This window comes from Panthera leo, chromosome A2 (assembly GCF_018350215.1).
Source record: "Panthera leo isolate Ple1 chromosome A2, P.leo_Ple1_pat1.1, whole genome shotgun sequence".
In the NCBI taxonomy this organism is placed as follows: Eukaryota; Metazoa; Chordata; class Mammalia; order Carnivora; family Felidae; genus Panthera; species Panthera leo.
This window is the reverse complement of record NC_056680.1, coordinates 95,869,103-95,890,975: the sequence shown is the minus strand read 5'-3', so window position 1 is coordinate 95,890,975 and position 21,873 is coordinate 95,869,103.

The following is a 21,873-nucleotide window of genomic DNA, read 5'->3' as shown; positions in this document are numbered from 1 at the left end:
TTGTGTCTGAAAGATTTGTGAATTCACTGAGCATTTTAGGTCAGAATAATTATTCAGGAGAAGAAATATTGGACAGTACAGGGACTGACACTTCATCCCTATTTCTACAATAATTACTTGGCTTCATTTCCTAAAGTCTTAGATGAGGAGCTAATTTCCTGTCTGTTGTTCTGACTATAAATGAGATTGTCATTTGCTTCTGTTTAACTCTAATCAAAAGTAATAACCACTTAACTATGACTATTTAATCAAGTTTTGATCAAAATCACCTGTCACTGCCAATACCAATAATAGAATTTAAAATATATATTATATATGTATATTATACATACATTAGATAGATAGATAGATAGATAGATAGATAGAGAGAGAGAGAGAGATAGATATATTTATCCAGGATTCTATGTTGTGTTTCAAACAACAAGTCCTACATTGTATTTCTTTAAAGAGCACTCATATTCTTTTACAGAATTGACCAATGGCAATTCTTTTTGTCACCAAGAGGCTAGTAATTCAAAGTTTAGGAGGGACAAGGCTTTTGCATCATGCAAAAGAGAAAGTTGGAACTGAGAACACTGCATAAAGATATGTCACTTGTTACAACACTGGGATGAGACTCTCCCTCCCCAGTGCCATGAGACATTGGAACTATTGAATCAAGACTACAAAATAAGTATTTATTTTTTTAATGTTTACTTATTTTTGAGAGAGAGAGAGAGAGAGCAGGGAGGGGCAGAGAGAGAGGGGGACAGAGGATTTGAAGTGGGCTCTATGCTGACAGCAGAGAGCCCAATGCAGGGCTCAGACTCATGGACCATGAGATCATGACCTGAGCCAAAGTCAGATGCATAACCAACAGAGCCACCCAGGTGCCCCTACAAAATAAATATTTAAAATAAAATTAAGATATAACTATTTGAAATAGAACAGAAAAAATGTAACAAAAATTATAAACATAATGAAAAGTTAAATCACAATAGGTACAGCTGACATAATAGTTATTAAATTAGAAACTAGATATTCAATTAGTCAGGTCTAGAAAATATTTTAAAAATTAGGAAATATAGAATGTATAAAGACAAAACCTATTATAAGTTAGTAAGAGTCCCACAAGGACTTGGCAGTGGGAAGAAAATGGCAGTGGAAAATAAACCAAAATAAAACAAAACAAAGCATAGCTTCATCAGGTAAAATTTCCAATAATCTTGAGTTTGGACCTGGAAAAGAAGATTATATAAAAGGGAAGTCATGGCAGTGTAAAAACTGAAGGCCAGAAAAAGCAAAATTCAGAGTATAAACTGCCCAAATCACTGCTAACTGTAACACTATGAGAGATGGGATAGATCCCAAAGGAGATAGAGGAAAAGCTACAGAGACCACAAAAGATATCTACTCTTGATTTAGGGCTACATACAAGAATGTCAACCAACTCCAAGCAAGATTTAAAAATAAAAATAAAAGCTCTTCTAGACACATCATACTCAAACCACTGATAGCCAAAAATAAAGGAAAATCTTAAAAGCAGGCGGAGAAAAATGGTACATTATATGCAGAATAACAATGTTTAAATAACATATAATTTATCAGAGCTCTCAAAGACAAAAGACATTGAAATGACATATTTAAAGGCCTCAAGGAAAAAAGTTGTCAACTAATAATTTTATATCCAGGGAAGATAAACTCTAAGGATGAAAATGAAATGAATACATTTTCATATAAATAAAAAATAGATTTTATAGCTCACAGATGTGTACTATAAGATACACTGAAGTAAAATAGTCTAGAAAGCAACTTGTGTGTACAGAAAAAAAAAATAAACACAAATGGTAAAGATGTGAATATATATAAGTAAAGATACAAAAGATCAAATGACACCAAAAAACACATAAACCTAAATAGTAGCTATGTGAGGAAATGGATGTGTTCACCTTCTTGTGGTAATCATTTTGCAATATATATGTATATCAAATTATCATGTTGTATATCTTAAACTTACACAATGTTATATGTCAATTATATTTCAATAAAGCTGGGGAAAAATAACCACATTAACCTAATTGCAAATTATTTAGGACTATACTCAACAACTAAAAATGCATACTCTTTTCAAGTGCTCATAAAATGTACATGAAGAAAGACCATGCAATGGACCATAAAATAAATCTTAAAAATATTTTAAAAGATTAAAATTTTATACAATGTCTTCCCTGACCAAAATGGAATTAAATTACAAATCATGAAAATAATATATCTAGAAAAGTTCCAGGTATCTAGAAATTGAACAATTTACATTTAAACAACTCATAGGTCAGAAAGAAATTACAAAGAAAATTAGAAAATATTTTGAATCATTGATAAAAGCACAACACATCAACATCTTTGGGATGCAGCTAAAGCAGTACTTAGAAGAAAATTTTAGTTATTAAATGCGTATAGAAGAAAAGATCTCAAATCAATGACCTCTTCTCCACTAGAAACTAGTGAAAAAACAGCTAATTACACCAAAAGCAAACAGAAGGGAAAAAAAATAATAAACACAAAGGTAGAAACCAATGAAACTGAAAACAGAAAACTCATTAATAGAATCAATGAAACCAAAGTTTGTTCTTTAAAAAGAACAATTAGATTGAAGACCTCTATTAAGGCTTATCAGGAAAAAAGAAAACACAAATTATCTACCAGGCGTGAAAAAAAGGAAATCACTATAGATCTTGAGATGTTGTGAACAACTTTACACCAAGAAATAAATAAATGAACAAATCCCTTGAAAGCTTACTCAAGAAAAAATACATAACCTTATAACGTGAATAAGTCTATACATATTAAAGAATGAAATCCATACCTGAAAACCTCACAAAGAAAATTTCAGGCCAAAATAGGTTCACTGGTGAATTCTACAAAACATTTAAGGATGAAATACCAACTTTACATACCATCTTTCAGAAAACTGAATAGGAAGAAATATATCCCAACTTATTTTATGAGGTGAGATTTACTGTGATATCAAAAACAAGACAAAGATATCATAAGAAAAAATAACAATAGAACAATATCCCTCAAAAATATAAATGTAAAGAATATAAAATACAAAAGTTCTTAGGAAAATTATAAAGGAACGGAGAGAATACAAATGAAAAGAAGCTGTTGGATTTCCAATTGCTACTGGAAGGAAGCAGGTTGATAAAATTATTCAGACACATGCACATGCTACCTTTCATAGAAAAGAAAATATGACTAAGAGGGTGAAACCAGGAATGGATTGAACAGACCCAAGACCCTCCAGGCACAAATGAGAACTCAGGGGGCAGAGCAGAAACCCGTGAAGGATTATCTCTAAGTCTTTAAACCTAATCAAGGAACTGAGGCTAAAAAGTTGTCCTGGCCAAATTTCAGAACTGCATTGGATCAATGATTCCTTTTTATCTTCCATTTTTGCCCTTTCTGAATTGGAATGTCTATAACTATTAATGATACTCATCCCACAGTTGTATGCTGGGAGTGTTGGGGTCATGTAAGTCTTCTCTGTAGTTTCACAGGTCCATAGACAAAGATTAATTATGCCCCAGGAGTTACACTTAATGGATTATACCCAAGAGCCTCATCTGCATATGATTTAGATGACTTAAATGTTGAGAGTTTGGCCTTTGTTGCTAATGAGATTTAGAGGAGATTCAGGATTTGAGCCAATGCTGTAATGGGGTGAGACTCTTAGAATTCTTGGGAGGCAATGAACGTATTATGCTTTTGGCAAGGGCTTGAATCTTTGGGGGCCAAATGGCAGAATTCTAGGATATCCCCCAAGAATTTCTACCCTCCCTGGTGTACATGCCCTGAATAATACTTGGGACCTTGAATATGATAGATTTTACTCCAGTGATTACATTATGTTATAGACAGACTTGACCTTAAGATAGGAAGATTATCCAGGTGGATAATCTGACCAAATCATATAAGCCATTAAAGGTAGAGTTTTTTTCAACTGGTCATAGAAGAGACGGTGAGGTTATCAAAGCATGAGAAGGATTTAAACTGTCATTGCTGGCTTGCAAATCAAGGTTATTAATATACCTTACCTGGATTGACAGAATATGGAAATGGGGGTGATAAAGAAGGAAGGGGAAGAAGGAAAATTATATGACCCAATTATATGTAAAAGTATGTGTCTGGGAGTATGAGTGAATGCACAAAAGATGAATTAAAAGATTAACTAAAATGTCAGCAGTAGTTGTTTAGGGATGGTGAGATTTCAGGGGATCTTAACTTTCTCATATTTGTATATACCATTTGAATACTTTAGTGTAGATATACATTACCTATTTAATACTGAAAAAAATGGAACTGTTTTCACCATGAGGGGAATAAAATTTAAATATAATGTTCAAAAGATAACGTACAAAACAGTGTGATATCACAAATAATAAAATAAGATTGGAAGTAGAGAGGGGTTAAGATGAGAGACAGAGATTCTGTAAATAAATAAGAATAAAGTCAAACAACTAAAAGGAAAAAAAAGGCAAAGGCTAGGAGAAAAATTTTTCAGAAAAGCAAAAACTAATAGCAAATAAACATAGGGCAACATGCTGGTGATCACATGAATGCAAAATAAAACTACCATAAAATACAATTTCATACCTCCAGACTGGCAAAAAAAATAAATAAAAATAAAGTCTAATAATACCACATAGTTGATGAGACTGTAGAATACAAACTCTCTTATGTATGTATAGAGAAAGTGTAAGTTAAAGAACAATTAGGGGGTATCTGATAAATTTGAAGAAGCATTTCCTAGGATCTAGCAATTCTCTGTTAGAGGCCCTCACACATGTACACAAGAAGACATGTACACAAATGCCCATAGCAGCACTATTTGTCATAAAGACTAACTGTAAACAACCTACATGTTCTTGGGTTGAAGGCTGAATAAATAAGTTGCACTCTGCTCATCTATGTAAGAGTTGCATCAACATGGGTGAATCTCACAAAATTTAATTTGAATTAAAAAACAAGTTGTCAAAGGAAATATTGACCATGATACTGTTTATTATAAAACAGGCAGAATAACAATATATGTAGTAAAAACTTACATAAGAAGATAAACACTAAACTCTGGAGAATGACTGGAGAGGATAAATAGGAATGAAATCAGGATGGTATACATAGGGATTTCCAGAAATAGTTTCTTTAAAAATATATATTTTTATATCTATGTATATTTTATAGAGAGAAATATGACAAAATATTATGACTGACAAACCTGAGTGAAGGATAAATGATGATGATGAAGACAGAGAGCTCAATTTTTCATAATGTAGAAAATCTTGTAATACTATGAAAATGTATTCCAAACTTCTAATAATTTTTAAAATGGAAATACATTTAAAGTTATATAATGGCATATATTACTTGATAAAGCCTCACTTTATTTTACTAATTGAGGATAATCTATTATTACTGAACTGTCAAAGTTCTATTAGGGGTCATTTGTTTGATCATACTTTCACAAGGTATACGCTTAACAGTGGATCTATACTTAACAATTGATCAAACCAAGGCACATTTGAGCCAGTCATTTCAACTCTTTTCAAGATCAATACCAATCGCTACAATATTGATTAGAGTACAAGGCTTGATATAGATTGTGAAGCTGGAGGAAAGGATTGGCTCAATTTGATTCCATAGCAAATACAGAAGTGGCCCAAGGGCTTAGGTGGATCCTGAGAAACTTAACAGAAACCAATGGGGGAGGAGAAGGAAAAAAAAAAAGGGTTAGAGTGGGAGAGAGCCAAAGCATAAGAGACTCTTAAAAACTGAGAACAAACTGAGGGTTGATGGGGGGTGGGAGGGAGAGGAGGGTGGGTGATGGGTATTGAGGAAGGCACCTTTTGGGATGAGCACTGGGTGTTGTATGGAAACCAATTTGACAATAAACTTCATATATTGAAAAAAAAACAAATAAAGGTATAGGTAGGAAAAAATTAATCAATTAATTAATTAAAAACACTAAAAAAGAAAACATGCAGAAGAAAATACATGATTTTCTAAAGTGCCTATATATCATTCCACTCTACTAGTAGAGAAAATAGTTTTAATAAGACCCATAAAACATATGCCCTAGTAAAATTATATATGTAATGTTAACATGGAAATATCTTCAAGTAAATAATGCCAGGTACATATGTGTTATGTACATGTAATTGTACACATGTAAAACATTTATAGAAAGATACAAGAGGAAAGATAAAGATAAAAAAAGAAAAAGAAGTGGCCCAAGGGAAGTGAGACAGCAAAATCCTTCTAATGTAACAGATGAATTAAATTAATTTAGATTCCTATTCTTCAACTTTTTTTTAATCCTCTACTTCTAGGAAAAAGTTTTGGTTTTAATTCTGCCTTTATGGGGTCAAAAATGACTACATTATTCCTGAAGGTTTCCTGTACCCATTTTCCAAAGAGCAGGTCCAATCTATTTAGACAATACAATAACAGGGATGTAGGTTTCTATGCTGAATTAAGAACTGGAATGGAAATTCCAGAGAAGGAAATTTGGTAGACTCAGACAGTTGCATGCAAAGGTAGAAAACTGTAATATAGTGAAATTTTATAACATAAACCATAATATTACACTCTAATATATATCTTCTGGAAATCTGAAAGCTTTCATAATGAATAGATACCTTTAAATATCCCATGACATATGAAAATGTTTATTTCCATATGATTATGACTCATTACTAGAATTGGAATGCATCAACAATATAACTGTAATATGCAAAGGAAAAGACAGTGTGCTTTTATGGGCATTTTAAGTTCAATAAAGATATTACTTTTCGGACTTCTTTTATTATCTTCTTAAGCCAATCCCCATATTGCCACATGTAATTGTGGAATGCAGTATATTGGTAGTCAGCTAAGAAGAGTGAAATAACATAATCTGGGTATTCAAAGTAGCAGAATTCTGACTATCCAGCAAAGCAAATGCCTCTATTATTCTGCTTACAAGTAATGCCATCCAACTCAAATAACAGAGTTATACAAAATATCTGTTATTATATGAAGTATAGCAATCAGCCTTCAGAATAAAGAAGGGCAAAAGTCTTTTTGAAAACATCTTTTCACCCCCTAAGGTAGGGGAAAGAGATACAATATCCCAACGGAGCTCTCACCGGCTAAGCCTCCGCACAGCAGTGTGGGAGAGGTAATCTGATCATGCCTGCGAAGGAAAAGATGTAGATCACATTATTCATGGATACCACCTGCTGGTAGACATGCGGCGTTGCTACACAGAGAAGGGCACAGAGGGGAAATACACACAGAAATGGAAAGACTAGATTATACCGAATAGAGAAAGAATATTTAGGAAAAAAAGTGATGAAATTGAGTAGGCTTTATAGCAAGCTGGTGACAACATCTCATTCCTTCAAGAACTTTTCTAAAATATTTCTGAGTTTTAACTTTGAAACATCTGTGACGTGTAGCAATTGGCTCTACTTTATAATTTTGTAACAACTAATAATTACACATAAATCTAAGATTTATAGGCTATTAATTCTTACATCGAGAGAAATGACTCTCAAAGGGGACTATTTTGCTCCCCTTGCTTCCATTGGGAAATTTGTCACTGTCGGAAGAAAATTGTTGTTTTCACAATGAGGGGGCAATGGGAGGAGGGTATGCTGTGTTAATGACATCTAGTGACTGGAGGCCAGGTCACTGCTGCTAAATGGGACAGCCCCCCACTACAACAAAGTACAATCCAGCGCAAAACAAAAACAGAGTCAAACTTGAGAAATCCTGACCTAAAGGAACCAGTTCAAAAAGTAAAATACAGAAAAAAAAGCCTTCTGGCTTTTATTTTATTTAATAAACATTTACATAGTACTTACTATGCATCCAGTGCTCTTCTAAAAGCTTTACAAGCATTAACATATTTTGTTATCATAACAATTCTAAGAGGTAAAGATTAATAGCCCCATTTCTAAAATGGGGAAACTGAAACACAAAGAGGTTAAATAGCTTGTGCAAGTCATCATGACTAGCAAATGCTAGTTATAATTTGAATCGAGGGACCCTGGTTCCACAGTCCATTTCCTAAACTATGAAACTATGCTGATCACCTTTCAGTGGACATATTCTTTCAATACAAGGAGATATCCAAAAATAGGTTGCCATTTCAATGATTTTCCTGCCCACCATCTTCTGCTATAACCTGATGAAGTCAATGTACTGTCAGTCACTGCAATCTTTGTATCCTTGTTTCAAGGAAGTAGGGTGGTATAGTGGGGGGTGGGGGAGGAAGTCCTCTGGGTTTTAAAATTTTAAGGACCTGAGTTCAAACTCTACCCCTATCCCTTAACTCTATAGCCTTCATCAACTTTCTAAACCTTAGTTTCCTTCCTGTAAAATAGAATTATTAGTACTTGCAGACTGTTTGCAAGAAATAGAATTACGTGCTATGCATACACATAGAAGACTCTGATAGTCATAATCGCCAAAAAAAATGGTTAATATCATTATTTTTTCTATTTAATAGACCAGAATTCCTTACTAATATCCAACTGATTCCACATTCCCTTATACTTCTCTATCTCCCTGCCCATTCAAATCTGAATGTCTAATTCTAGAAAGATTTTGACTCTCCTAGTATGTCCCACTAAATGAAGCTAATAATTGCATTTCCTTGCCTATGTAATAATTGAAGTCATTAAGAAGATGCATATAGAAGTACTGGTTTTGTCTTTCCAGTCTCTTGAACAAATATTTCTTTATTCACCTTGTTGCTATGTTGATTTCTTCATTTTAGCCAGTTCAGATACAAATTCATGTCTCTTATTCCTTTATCTGAAGCAAGACAGCTCTCTGGTCTCAGATAGTAAATAACATCATAAATGGTTCAATTTGTGTTTACAATGTCAAATATAACTCATTAGATTGCCACTGGTAGAAGACACACTCAAGCTAGCTTGGGAAGAAGAAGAGTTTATGTATGAATTCCTACCACTGGAAAGTTCAGAAATGTAGCTAAGCCCTGAGGTTTCAAGCGTGGTTAAACAGAGGACACTGCCTCTTTGGCCATCTCTCCGAACCTTATGTAAAGCCAGTAGGCTTTCTCTTTGGTTTCTTCAGAATGGACAAGATAATCAATGGTTACCCTTATCAATGTTGCCCACTTACAGGCTAGTAGCTTTTGTTTTATTTTGCTTTGTTTTTTCTTGTTTTGTTTTGTTTTGTTTTGTGACACTTCCTTACTATCTCTGGCTGGAACTTCCCTGACAGTCTTGGATTAGCCTGAATAGTTTATCACTGAACAATCAGTGGCCAGGCAGTCAGGTTACTTTGATTTGCCTGGCCTATGCCATGTTCCCTATCCTTCAATAGCCAGAAAGGGGAGAGCTTTCCTCACATGATGACAAAAAAGTTTCCAACAAGAAATAAAAGTTCCATCACTCAAGGAGATTGTAGACATATGCTGTCTACTATAGTGACCAAAGTATTCAACCTTGGTTTATAAGGAAACAAGGTTTGGTTCTGTATTTTCATTTACTAAATTCCTAAATCAGGGTTATTTTTCATGTTCTCATTCTCTTGTCTTGAGAATTTATCTTGATCCAAAGGATCAAATGTTATAGAAGTACTTAAAGAGCATTACTGAGAAAAATATATTTAACCACTAGCACTGGGCTAACACTGACAGCAGGAACGGGAATGGTTGGTTACCTTGTTGCCTAGAACAGCATAGGATTTTTAAAATATACTGACAGGTAAAAAGTTGTGTCCAGATGAGCAGTTGCCATCTGAGAAGTTTAGTAAGACAAGAGAAGAGCAAAATGAAATACGTGTGTTGGCAGGCATTAGTAATAAGACTAAACAAGTGCAAATACCCATCCCACCTCTACTTGACCATTTTCTAGAATCTGGCACCCACAATGGCTATAGTAATAGAGGAAAATCTATAGTACAGAGAGCCAGGTTATAGAAGTAGGTTATAGAGAGAACTTTCTGTGATGTAACCCACAGGGTGGGTTAGGAGACATTCTTTCAACTTTCAACTTTTCCCCTTAAGGGAAGATATAATCACCAGCTTTTATTAATTAGCATAATAAATAAATGAATGACAATCCCTATTTGCAACAGTAAAGGAAAACTAGTCTTTCAAATTCTCTACTTTGACAATATCATCATGGAGGCCTCCTTGCCCCCCCACTCTATTTTCAAGATCTGAAAACTATTCTCCCACTCCCTATCCAATAACAGAATTAGAAGTGACTGAGGATGACTAACAACCCAGGCTAGAGGACAGACTTTTCAGAAGGAAACCAAAAAGTTAAAAATCACAGAGTAGCTCTAGGGGCTGACAGAAAGAAGGGTGATAAGGAAAATATAAAACTAATAATGCAAGCCAGAAGACAAGAGCATGGGGACAAGCTGAATATATGAGAGAAACCACTTTTAAATATCCATCATCCTGTGACTTCTGTGTATGTTGGAATATGACATTTGAACCTGAAGTAGACTATTCTACTTAGACATTTTTCAGGATCCCCTGCACGTGTTAGCTAAGAGTAGGATGGTTTTGTGATGGATTTAGCCCCTCTCAAGAAAGCATAGATCTAGGGTGACACATTCACTTAAGACAAGTTTATTGAAAACCTACTATACATATGCTAGGGTCTGTTTCAGCACCAGGAATATACAAATAATACAATACATTCCTTATAGAAGATAGTGACAGCTTCTTCAACAGTAGAATGAAAAAAAGAAAGAAGGGATGAGACAACAGAGAGAAGAGCATTTGGAAAGTAATACATGAACTCTATATTTTAGGAGCTGGGAAACTGGGAATATGTTAAATAAAGGACTCAGGTAATTAGAAATAGAATAAGAACTTGTTGTAAATAGGTGTTTAAAATCTAAGAATAAAGCAGAAGCCCAGGTACTAGAACTAAAGAGCCAGGGTCAAATCAGAACTAACAATAAAACTGACTTGATCTTTAGTGCCCTAGGCACAGATCTATATTTCCTAAAGGCTATTCCCTGATAATACAGGGCATATCTCAGAACCTAAAGATGGAGATGGACCCACAGGTGATGATGATCATATACAAGAGGAATAAAGTTATAGAGACAGTTACTAAGAAGTTTCTTACAACTAGAGAATGAATAGATACCTATTCACTTGGGTTCTTCTTTGATACTTCTTATCTAGGATACCAAGAATTTTGAAATATTAGTCCTGGTGATCACAGGGGTGAAACTACTGAAATTCTTCATCAAATTCCTGTTTTTCTTAGAGCATTACTTCTAAAGCATTTCAATGGAATTAACACAAATGGCAGAGACTGTGTGTGTGTGTGTGTGTGTGTGTGTATATATACATATATATATATATATATATATATATATATATATATATATATATATGCCCTTTGTTGCTTCTGATGGCCCAGCTCAAAGTGACCTTCCTTAAGCATGAGAATTTTGTATTGCAGTTATTATTTATCCATATTTGCATAATTTGTGTTGTTATTATAAAGTTTACACACACCCCCCCCAAATACTTTAGCGGCAGCTATACACTACTTTATCATGCAGCTTTGGGTACTACTGAAACCCTGCCATATGCCACCAAGGAAACAGACTCAGTTTGAAAAGCTAAAGAAAATTATGTTTTGATCTCCAAGGGAATCCGTACAATGGCTACATTTGAATAATGTTACTACATGATGCTCCCCCTCTACCCTTTGCCCACCACATGATATGATCATTTTAAATATTCCTCAGAAGCTCAGGTCACATACAGTTGTATTGGATACTGATTCTACTGGTTTAAACAAACTCCTTTTTTTTTTTTTATTTTTTTTTTAACGTTTATTTATTTTCGAGACAGAGAGAGACAGAGCATGAACGGGGGAGGGTCAGAGAGAGAGGGAGACACAGAATCCAAAACAGGCTCCAGGCTCTGAGCTGTCAGCACAGAGCCCGACGCTGCGCTGGCTCGAACTCAAGGACGGCGAGGTCAAGCGTCGAAGTAGGACGCTTACCCGACTGAGCCACCCAGGCGGGCCTAAACAAACTCCTTCTTAAGAGGATTTCGAATCTATTTCGATAATAAGTAAACTCTTTTCTGTTAGAGTTATGCTACAAATTTAAAGCATAACTTCCAGGAAAATAAACAAAACTATCTTGTAATCCTGAAGGACACATGGTTCTACTGGGATAAATTTTATGAGGAACGCTTTGAGGAAAACGTGTGTTTTTGTCAATTATTAATTTATAAGATTGACTTACATTTTGTATTCCATACTGTTGAAAGAAGACTATAACTGATAATGTGTAACCTCAAGGCACTTTGCCTTCAGCTTCTAAATATACCATAATGCCTGAATTTCCCTGTCTTATTTATAATAATGATTCCTTAAAAGCCAAGAGATAAAAAAAACCATTTTGACAGATGCTGGGCTTTTTTGTAACAAATATTTAATGGAATGATCTCTCAAGGTGGTCTTACTTCTTGCAAAATTTGTCCTTCACTTTCTTGACTCTTTAAATTGGAGGCTAAGAGACAGCAATAGACCAAGAATTCCCACAATTTCAAGTTTTGAAAAATTATGAAAATACATTATGCATGGCACACAGCTTACTTATTTCACTTATGAAACATATCTGTAACATTTCATGGAGTCAGTGTGATATACTTCTTTAATAATGCAATCATTATAAGTCTTGGTTATGGAGAAAGTTGGGACACGAAACCCATAATATGATAAACTTCTCACAGACTGTCACAACACTTCCCTTATCCTATTTGTTTCAGAAATGAAGACGACCCTTCTGGTACAGATTCACAAGAAGCAAAGATTAAGATTATAATTTTTCTCAAAATCCATTGAAGTTTCAGGTAGGAATTGGATTCAACGTGCAGATTTAGGAGTTTCCTGTTCAAGATGGCTACGGAAGAGGATACGGAATTCACCTTCTCCTATGAACACACTGAATCTGCAACTACGAGAGGAACTACTTTTCTGAGAAAACAAACAAACAAACTACTGACTGGCTGAGCCGCTCCTAGCATCAGGCAAAAGAGAGAAGGTTCGTATCAAAGCAGGTAGGAGAGGCTGAGGCACAATCTCACCATAAACCCCAAGATCATCCGTACCATCCCCCCTACTTCCTAGAGGAGATCCAGAGTGGGGAGAGAACTCAAACCCCAGAACTTCTCACTGAGGTGCGAAAGGTTTTAACCCCACACCCGACACCCCCAACTTTTAAGACCTGCACCAGAGACAGGATCCCCAAATATCTAGTTTTGAAAACCAACGGAGCTCGAGTCCACAAGACCCACTGGCCTATAAGTGACCTGGGCTCTTAAAGGGCCCGCACTCAGACTCACCGGCTTCAGGACCCGGTGTGTGAGCTGCTGATCCAGGGGTGCGCAGACGTTGTGGGGGAGAGGCTCATCTGCTTCTCTGGGAGCGTTGGCCTGAGGGTCAGACGTCTGATTTGTACACTTTGGGGGGTCTGCCGGGTTGCTCTCCAGGGACAGAGGCTGGCGGGCGCCATTTTTGAGCTCTCCCTCCGCCTTACTCCAGCCTCGAGCATTCTTTTTTTTTTTTTTTTAACCCCAGATTTTTTTTTTTTTTCCTTTTCTCTCTCTGTCTCTCATTTTTTCTTTTTTCTTTTCTTGCAGTTGCCATCGCTAAGCTATGCCTCTGCCTCATTCCAGCCGGTGGGCGCCATTTTCATGTTCGCTGGCTCCCTGTCTCTGCCACATTCCAGAATGCCACTGTCCCTGGAGGGGAACTTTTACTCGCATCTCGTGTCGTGGTCTTTATGGTGCCCGCTGCGGCCCAGGGGATACCCGTTGCTCTCCTGGCTCTGATGGCCAGGGGGGTTGTGTTCCTAGGTCTCGCGGGACTGTAACCATCCGAGAGAAAGTTCTCGGCAGGCTACCACCCCCACGGCACTGAACAGCCTGAAACACATCCCGTCTTTCTGTGGCAAAGGCCTTTCTTCGTGTCCTGGAGCTTTGGCCTAAGGAACAGGCTTCTGTTCTGAAACACACACCCCGCCCCCTTCAGAGCCTATGAGCGTAAATGTGGGGTGGGGGGCACTGCGTCTTGAGGCTCTCTCTGCCTCCACTCAGCTTGCCGCTGTCTCCCAGCCCAGAGCTTATACACTGGCCTGGAGACCGGATTTTTATTTTTTACAACTACCGCCCAGGAATCCCTCTAGATCGCCTGGCACATCTGCTTGCAGTCGAACGGACTGTATACACTTGCATAATTTAAAGTTGCTGCCTGAGTGTCTGGCTTTGAACCACATACCATAATGTAGCGTATTAAAAACACTCTAAGAAAAATATCTTCCCCACTCTCATTAGCAGTCCTTGACTTCTTCATTTAGGCTACCCACCAGTCCTTGTCCACATTCATTTTCAGAATATGTATTGACTTTAATCTTCTAATATTATAATTTTAAAGTACAATATTTGTCTTAGAAAAGATCTCTCAAAGAGCTATGCATAAGTTTTACCAAACATGGCATTACTTTCTAATATATATGTCATGAATAACTATAAATATCATAGGTTACCCTCCTTCTGTGTCTGGTGCTCTCCTGCAATATTAAGTGGACTGACTTTGCTAATCAGTGCCCATCAAAATAAATATTTTATTTTTATTTCTTGAATTCTGCTTATCAAACTTCACAGATATAGTCAGCGGTTTCCCGTGATATATTAAGAACAATTGTCTTTTATGTGAAAACAAACAAATTTCTAACTTCAGAACCTCTGCATGTATTTCCCATAACATTTGAGGATCTTTTAAAATCTTTTAAGGGGTGCCTGGGTGGCTCAGTCGGTTAAGCATCCGACTTCGGTTAAGCATCCGACTTCGGTTAAGCGTCAGACTTCAGCTCAGGTCATTATCTCCCCATTTGTGGGTTTGAGACCCACATGGGGCTCTGTGCTGACAGCTCAGAGCCTGGAGCTTGCTTGGGATTCTGTACCTCCCTCTCTCTCTACCCCTCCCGTGCTCATACCCTCTCTCTCTCTCTCTCTCTCTCTCTCAAAAATAAACATTAAAAAAATAAATAAAATCTATTTTTAATCCTGTGATTAAAACTTTGCCGAGTATAGTATTAATACCTCTCCACAATAATTAAATCTAAAGTAACTTTGCTTTTTAAAACATACCACTAGCTCTTCCATTACTGTAGGCTTAATGATTGTAGTCTTAAGGTAACTTAAGATAACATGAAAAATTTCTTTTAGTAAGCCATACCTGATATCTTTGTGAACATTTAATTTTTTTTTTTAACTTGGAGGCAGGGTAAGGGATTAGTAACTTCTGTGATCATTTGCATCAGATTAATTCTTCAAGTAAATGAATTAACCTTATCATTAAAAATTTTTTTAAATGCACTTTGTGGTCTTGACTGTGTAAATTACACATACCACATTATAGCACCTTAGAAAACTCTAAATAAGAAAAATAATCTTCCACACTCACGCCAGCAACCCTTGACTTTTTCATTTGCACCATTCTCCACATCATTTTAGGAAGTCACAGAATGGTGAACCATGCAGGCTCTATGGCAGGAATATAAAGAAGTTATTTTTCATCATACCTCTTTGCATTATTCTGCCCAAACTTTATGAACACATCTTTTAATTTTTTTTCTGAAGCTGTTTTTATTTATTTATTTGTTTGCTTATTTATTTATTTTTATTCTCAAGTTGGTTACCATGCAGTGTAGTTTTGGCTTTAGAAGTAGAACCCGGTCAGTGGTTCATCTCCTACATATGACACCCATTGCTCTTCCTGAAAAGTGCCCTCCTTAATGCTTTTCACCTACTTAACCGCCCCCCTATCAACCCTCAGCTTGTTCTCTGCATTTAAGAGTCTCTTATGATTTACCTCCCTCTTTGTTTTTATCTTATTGTTTTTATTTAAAGAAATCTGTTGCCATTAATGAAGCTTCCTTAGGACAGGTCGTCACCATTGGTTAATATCCATGCCCTCATCCAGTGTGTCTCATTTTTCCTGGTCCCGCATTTAACATCCTACTTAGATTTTTTTTTTTAATAAGATGGTTTGGGGACAGAGTGCAGGGACAAACAGGACCAATGCCTTTTCAGTGATTGTCATTTTCCCCCTTATATTGTGAAGAAAAGTTCTTTGTTTAAAGGAAGTTAATTTCATCTTTCCTGATCTAGACTATATTGGAAGGGAAGGGAGAGTTATGAAGGAAGACAATTATTGTTATATTTATTAGAGTAACCGTGATATCTGCTAATCCTTTCTAAGTTGAAAATCTATTTAGATTTTAAACAAGTTCGACAATAACTCTTTATGCCATCCTTAAAAAATTATACAGCAGAAGTAAATATTCTAATATTCACAACAATCTAATGAGGTAGATACTATTATTAATCCCATTTTGCAGATAAGGAGGCTGAGGCAGAGAAGGTTAGACAATTTTCCCAATGCAAGCAATCTGGCTCCACAGTCTATGGATTTAATCATTGCACATATTTTCTCTTTATATGATTAACATTGTCCACCTTATCCTCACATCTCACTTATACATCCACAGGACTTATTTTAGAATTTTCTAAAAATCTTGAGCTAAAAAAAAATCAAAGATCATTTTCAGTATTCTAGACTTTAAAAAGAATTTCAGGCAAATGTGAGTCAACTTCCAAGTTTTTGAGACAAGATCAAGGAGATTGATGATGTATAGCATAGTGTTTTTCATTTAATTATAGTCCTATACATGGTTCAACAGACAAGGAATTAAACTAGAAGTGAGAAGATCCAGCCCTAGCTTTGGCGCTGCCCCTGGATATCTGTGTTAGTTGAGATAAGTCACTTTCTTTTTAAATTAGTTTTTTAATCTGATAAAAAAAAAATTCTGAACAAAAATATATGTTTTGCAGCTTTAGCTGGATCCAGTTTACCACTGGATTCAAATATTTTGATGATGAACACAGGTCTTTCCCAAGCACAATAAGATGCTGACGTCTCTCTTTACAGGCCAACTGCCAGCATTGTGTAGTACTGGAGAGTTTTCTTTGCCTTCTAACTTCCTGCCCTTCTTCCCTGGCCCCAATTTTCCATGGTCTTGTGCTTGGTGAAGGTTATATCCACCTCAGGGTCATGTCTCTGAGTTCTCCTGCTGTGCCCCCAGCCACCAGCAGCCTACTTCCTTGTACTTCCTTGCACTTGATGAGGGCTGCATGCACCTTGAGGCTTATCTCTTAGCCTTCTTTCCTGGTACCTAGCATTCACACACTATTGCTGTGTTTCTCTGAAGGTTCCATGGGAAAGAATTTGTGGCTATGTGTGGACTTGTTTTGTGACTGAGATTCTCAAAAATCTAATTGCTCATTGCCATCTACATATAGCCATTAAAGTACATTTAAAATTTTGACTGTTTCTCCTTATTTTCATCTATATGAAGCTGCTCCCACCATGACCCTAGGGAGGACATTCTATATGAAGCTGCTCCCACCATGACCCTAGGGAGGACCCTAGGAGGACCCTAGGGAGGAGCAGGCATAGACATTTTCTCCCCTTAAAAGTGATAAATTACTTTCTGGAATTTAGCTCATTTGTATTTCTTTACATTTTCAGCTCTCTGAAGAGTTTCTGAAAGACTATAATTTTATAGTAGCTTACATGGCATGTTTTTGATATTAAGGATAGTAATGATGGTCTCTATCAATGGTCTACATCAGGAACTGATTTTGGATAGGAAAATTTTCCCTGCTATATATAGCATGACCTTACTCCACAGTGCTGGGATGCAATTCTTCTATTGAGGCTCACTAGAGACTCCACTCATTACATAGTTTGACAGTATATCCCTGGTGCAAGGCTATAAATTCTTGTTCATCTCAAGTGAATGTGAATGCTTCCAATCCACTTTTTTGATTGTGATTGTAAGAAACACTCCTATCAGATCAGCAGTCTCATACAATGTGCCAGAAACTGTACTGATCTAGTTTAATAAATATATCATATCTTGCATAGCAACTATAATGGGGGCTACCACCTTGTTAAGTTTTCAGAAGTGTACCATTATTCACCATGGCCCATTTTGGTTTCTGCAGAGGCAATATCTACATTCTTTAGTTTTTGCAAGGAGCACTAATCTCTGCCATTCTACCTAGGATGCTTCTGATTTACTATCTTGCATGAGGGGATGAGATTTCAGGGGCTTTCACATGGCCTTTCCTACTCTAATGGATATGATTCCAAAGGTCAAGGATTCAGTAGGGAAGTTCTATCAACTGCTAAATATATCCATCCTTTTAAGCACATAAATATTAGATAAATAACCACAGGTAGTTCAGTGGACCCAATGAATCCAATGTCAAATGGACTTAGGCCATGACTCTATTTTGCACATGGTCTCAGTACACTTTACTCAAACAAGAGAGTTGTCATAGCTTTGATGTGCTCCAGATGCAATCTCTGAGACAAGGTGAATTGATTATATATTGCTGTGCAATAAAATATTAGCAGTTTAAAACAATAAGCATTTATTATCTTACATAATTTCTGAGAGTCAGGAATGCCGAAGTGGCTTAGCTGTGTGATTCTAGGTTAGGACCTCTCAAAAGGTTGCAATCAATATGTTTGCTGGGACTGAAGTCATCTAAAAGCATGATTGGGCCAGAGGATCTGCTTCTGTGATGACTGATTCACATGGCTGTTTGTAGGAGACCTCAGCTTCTTGTCATATGGACCTCTCTATAGAGCTATTTGAGCATTCACATAACATGGCAGCTAGCTGCCTCCAGAACAAGTGATTAAAAGGAAACAGTAAGGAGTACTTTTACCCCCACATACAACATATCATTTTAACTATATCTTATTAGTTAGAAACTAGTTACTAAGTCTAGGTGAATTAAGGGAGGGAATTTGGTTCCACCTCTTAGAAAGGGTGTTTAAGAGTTATGGAAATATTTTAAAACTGCTACAAAAGGATTTTAGCGGAAATAGTTTAATTGGAAGACAGTCCTAGGAAATGCCAAAAGAAGATAAAAAGTGAGACAGAAATAGAGAAGGAAAAGATCCAATAAAGGGTGTATTATCAAGTAAGTTACCATTGTAGGCAACTGAAGTGTAACAGCACTGAGAAACATATCTTAGAGTTTTCTTCCCCAAGGTGTGAGAGAACAGAGTATTTATACAACAACTCTCACCAATCATTGGTTGACATACATCATGTACGTTCACAATTCACATCCAGAACTAGTTACTGACCCCAATCAACTTTAAGGGAACAAGGTTGCCACGAAGTGGATTTCTGCCATCTTCCAAGAAGAGAAGCATCTGCCTGAAACAGAGGCTAACTGAATATCGGTGAACCTAACTGGCGATGACCACAGCTATTAAAGATCAAAGCCTAATCCTAAAGAAAGCAGGGCCCAGAGTTTTTGCCACACTGAAAGACTAGAGAGATAATGGCATTGTAGGGTTGATCCTGAGGGAAGTGGATAATAAAGTTTAAACTTGGAGTTCACAGGACCTGAGGGAAAAACATCAGATCTGGGTGTTTCCCTATCCCTCTGTCACCTTTATCAGTGAATCAGAGAAAGCCTGATCCAACACCTACAGATTGATTATTATCATCCTAGCACTCACTACATGTTCCCCATATAATTAAACATACTATCTATTCATACCATTAAGTTATAGGGCCCTTAACCCACAGCTGCCTTCATTGCCAACAGAAGAAGCAATGCCTGCAACTGTACTGAGCCTCTACTGAACTCCCCAGGAATATAATACCTATTTTCTATAACCAAATGTACATCCTTGATAATTATAGAGGAAATGATATTAAGGAATGGAAGAGTCCTCAGCCATTGCACTTGCAAAGAACCAGAAAGTGAAGAAAACTATCTCCATTTTTTGCCGCCTTTCTTCTAATCAGTATATCTGGTTAATGTGATTCCCCATTTCCCACACCACACTAGATATCTAAAAATGTAGCATATGGAGGAAGTACGTGTGTTAAGCTTCTAATAATTTCATTCATTTCCACTACTACTGGTAGAGTATCTTTCAAATGAAATGTGAAGATACAGGCCTTCTGTGATCATTAGAGATTTCATTACACTTTCCATGAGGTTGACATTGCTAACCCCAGTGCCTTGCTCAATTCAAATGAATGTAATTATATTTTGTTTCAGTTCACTTTTTTTGAATTTGTAATCTCAGAGGGAAAATTGTTTCTTCTTTTCCACACATTGGGCAATGATTTTGTGCATTTTTAGAGAGTTCCTATGTTTGTCAGTCACTTCAAATTTCACATAGAAGTCTTGACTTGTAACCAAGAGAAAAAGAAAATATGTAGAGCATTTCTTTAAAGAAGCCATAATTTAGCAGTGTTGCCAAATTGCATCAACGTATTCAGCATTGGGTTTTTGTATGAATAGACATATATTACTAGCCTCCATTACCATAGAAATACTCATCAAAATACAGTCAAAGATAGCACATTTCTCTAATATGGGAAACTGGGAATATTAACCAAAGATCTAGCAGGTCCAGGGCATATATTCCTCTAATCAAAACAGAATTAAATCTTTGGAACAGAGTAATGGGACTAGACAGAAAACAGATTACTATTTTTTTAAATGTATTTATTTTGAGAGAGACAGAGACAGCACAAGTTGGGGGGAAGGGGCAAGAGAGAGAACCCCAAATAGGCTCCATGCTGTGAGTGCAGACCCCGATATGGGGCTGAAGTGGGGCTCGGACTGTGAGATCATGACCTGAGCCAAAACCAAGAGTCAGATGCTTAACCAACTGAGCCACCCAGGTGCCCTGAGAGCAGATTATTTTTAACTACTTCATGACTTAACCTCAGAGTTTTTAGGTTTTGTCCAACTAGAAGTTTCCTAGAGACTTCTGAGAAAACAGAATTCATATTAGTCCATACTCTCCCTCATTTATTCCTCACACCATTATTTCATTTTATTTTTTTAATTTTATTTTATTTATTTTTTTTTTCAACGTTTTTTATTTATTTTTTTTGGGACAGAGAGAGACATAGCATGAACGGGCGAGGGGCAGAGAGAGAGGGAGACACAGAATCGGAAACAGGCTCCAGGCTCCGAGCCATCAGCCCAGAGCCTGACGCGGGGCTCGAACTCACAGACCATGAGATCGTGACCTGGCTGAAGTCGGACGCTTAACCGACTGCGCCACCCAGGCGCCCCCCATTATTTCATTTTAAATATTGTTCATCACAGTTAGGGATGATAATTCTGTGTCCTAGTTTATGACATATGGCATAGAAAGGGGAGATAAGGAAGATAAGGAGATAAGGAATTTGAAGATTAGATTAACCACAGAAATTTTGCTTTCATATGTCATTAAATTCATCTTTTGTTTACATTATATTGATAGGTATTCTCTTGTCTGCTTCCTGAAAACCCTCTCAAGACCAGAACTGCTTAGAAGTATAATTTGGTGATGTGTTTCTAAAATTGGCTCTAGAGCCCTTGTTGAAAATATTGTAAATATCCCTTGCATGGATCAACTTTTTTTTTTTTTAAGTTTGTAGTGAGTACATAGAAAGGGGAGATATTGGAAATATATAAGCATCACAATCTGGGCTCTGACCAATCAGAATGGTTGTTATGACCAATGTTACACTGGTCACAGTCAGTGCACCTATATCTGTACCATCTTCATGATCATGCAGTCTGAAGAGAGGGTTCACCAGTACAAATTGTTAGGATGTAGGAATAATAAAGAAGGCATATGTAAATAGATAAAGATAGATATATAGATATAGATAAATATAGATAGATATATAGATATAGATATAGATAGATAAGATTTTAATATC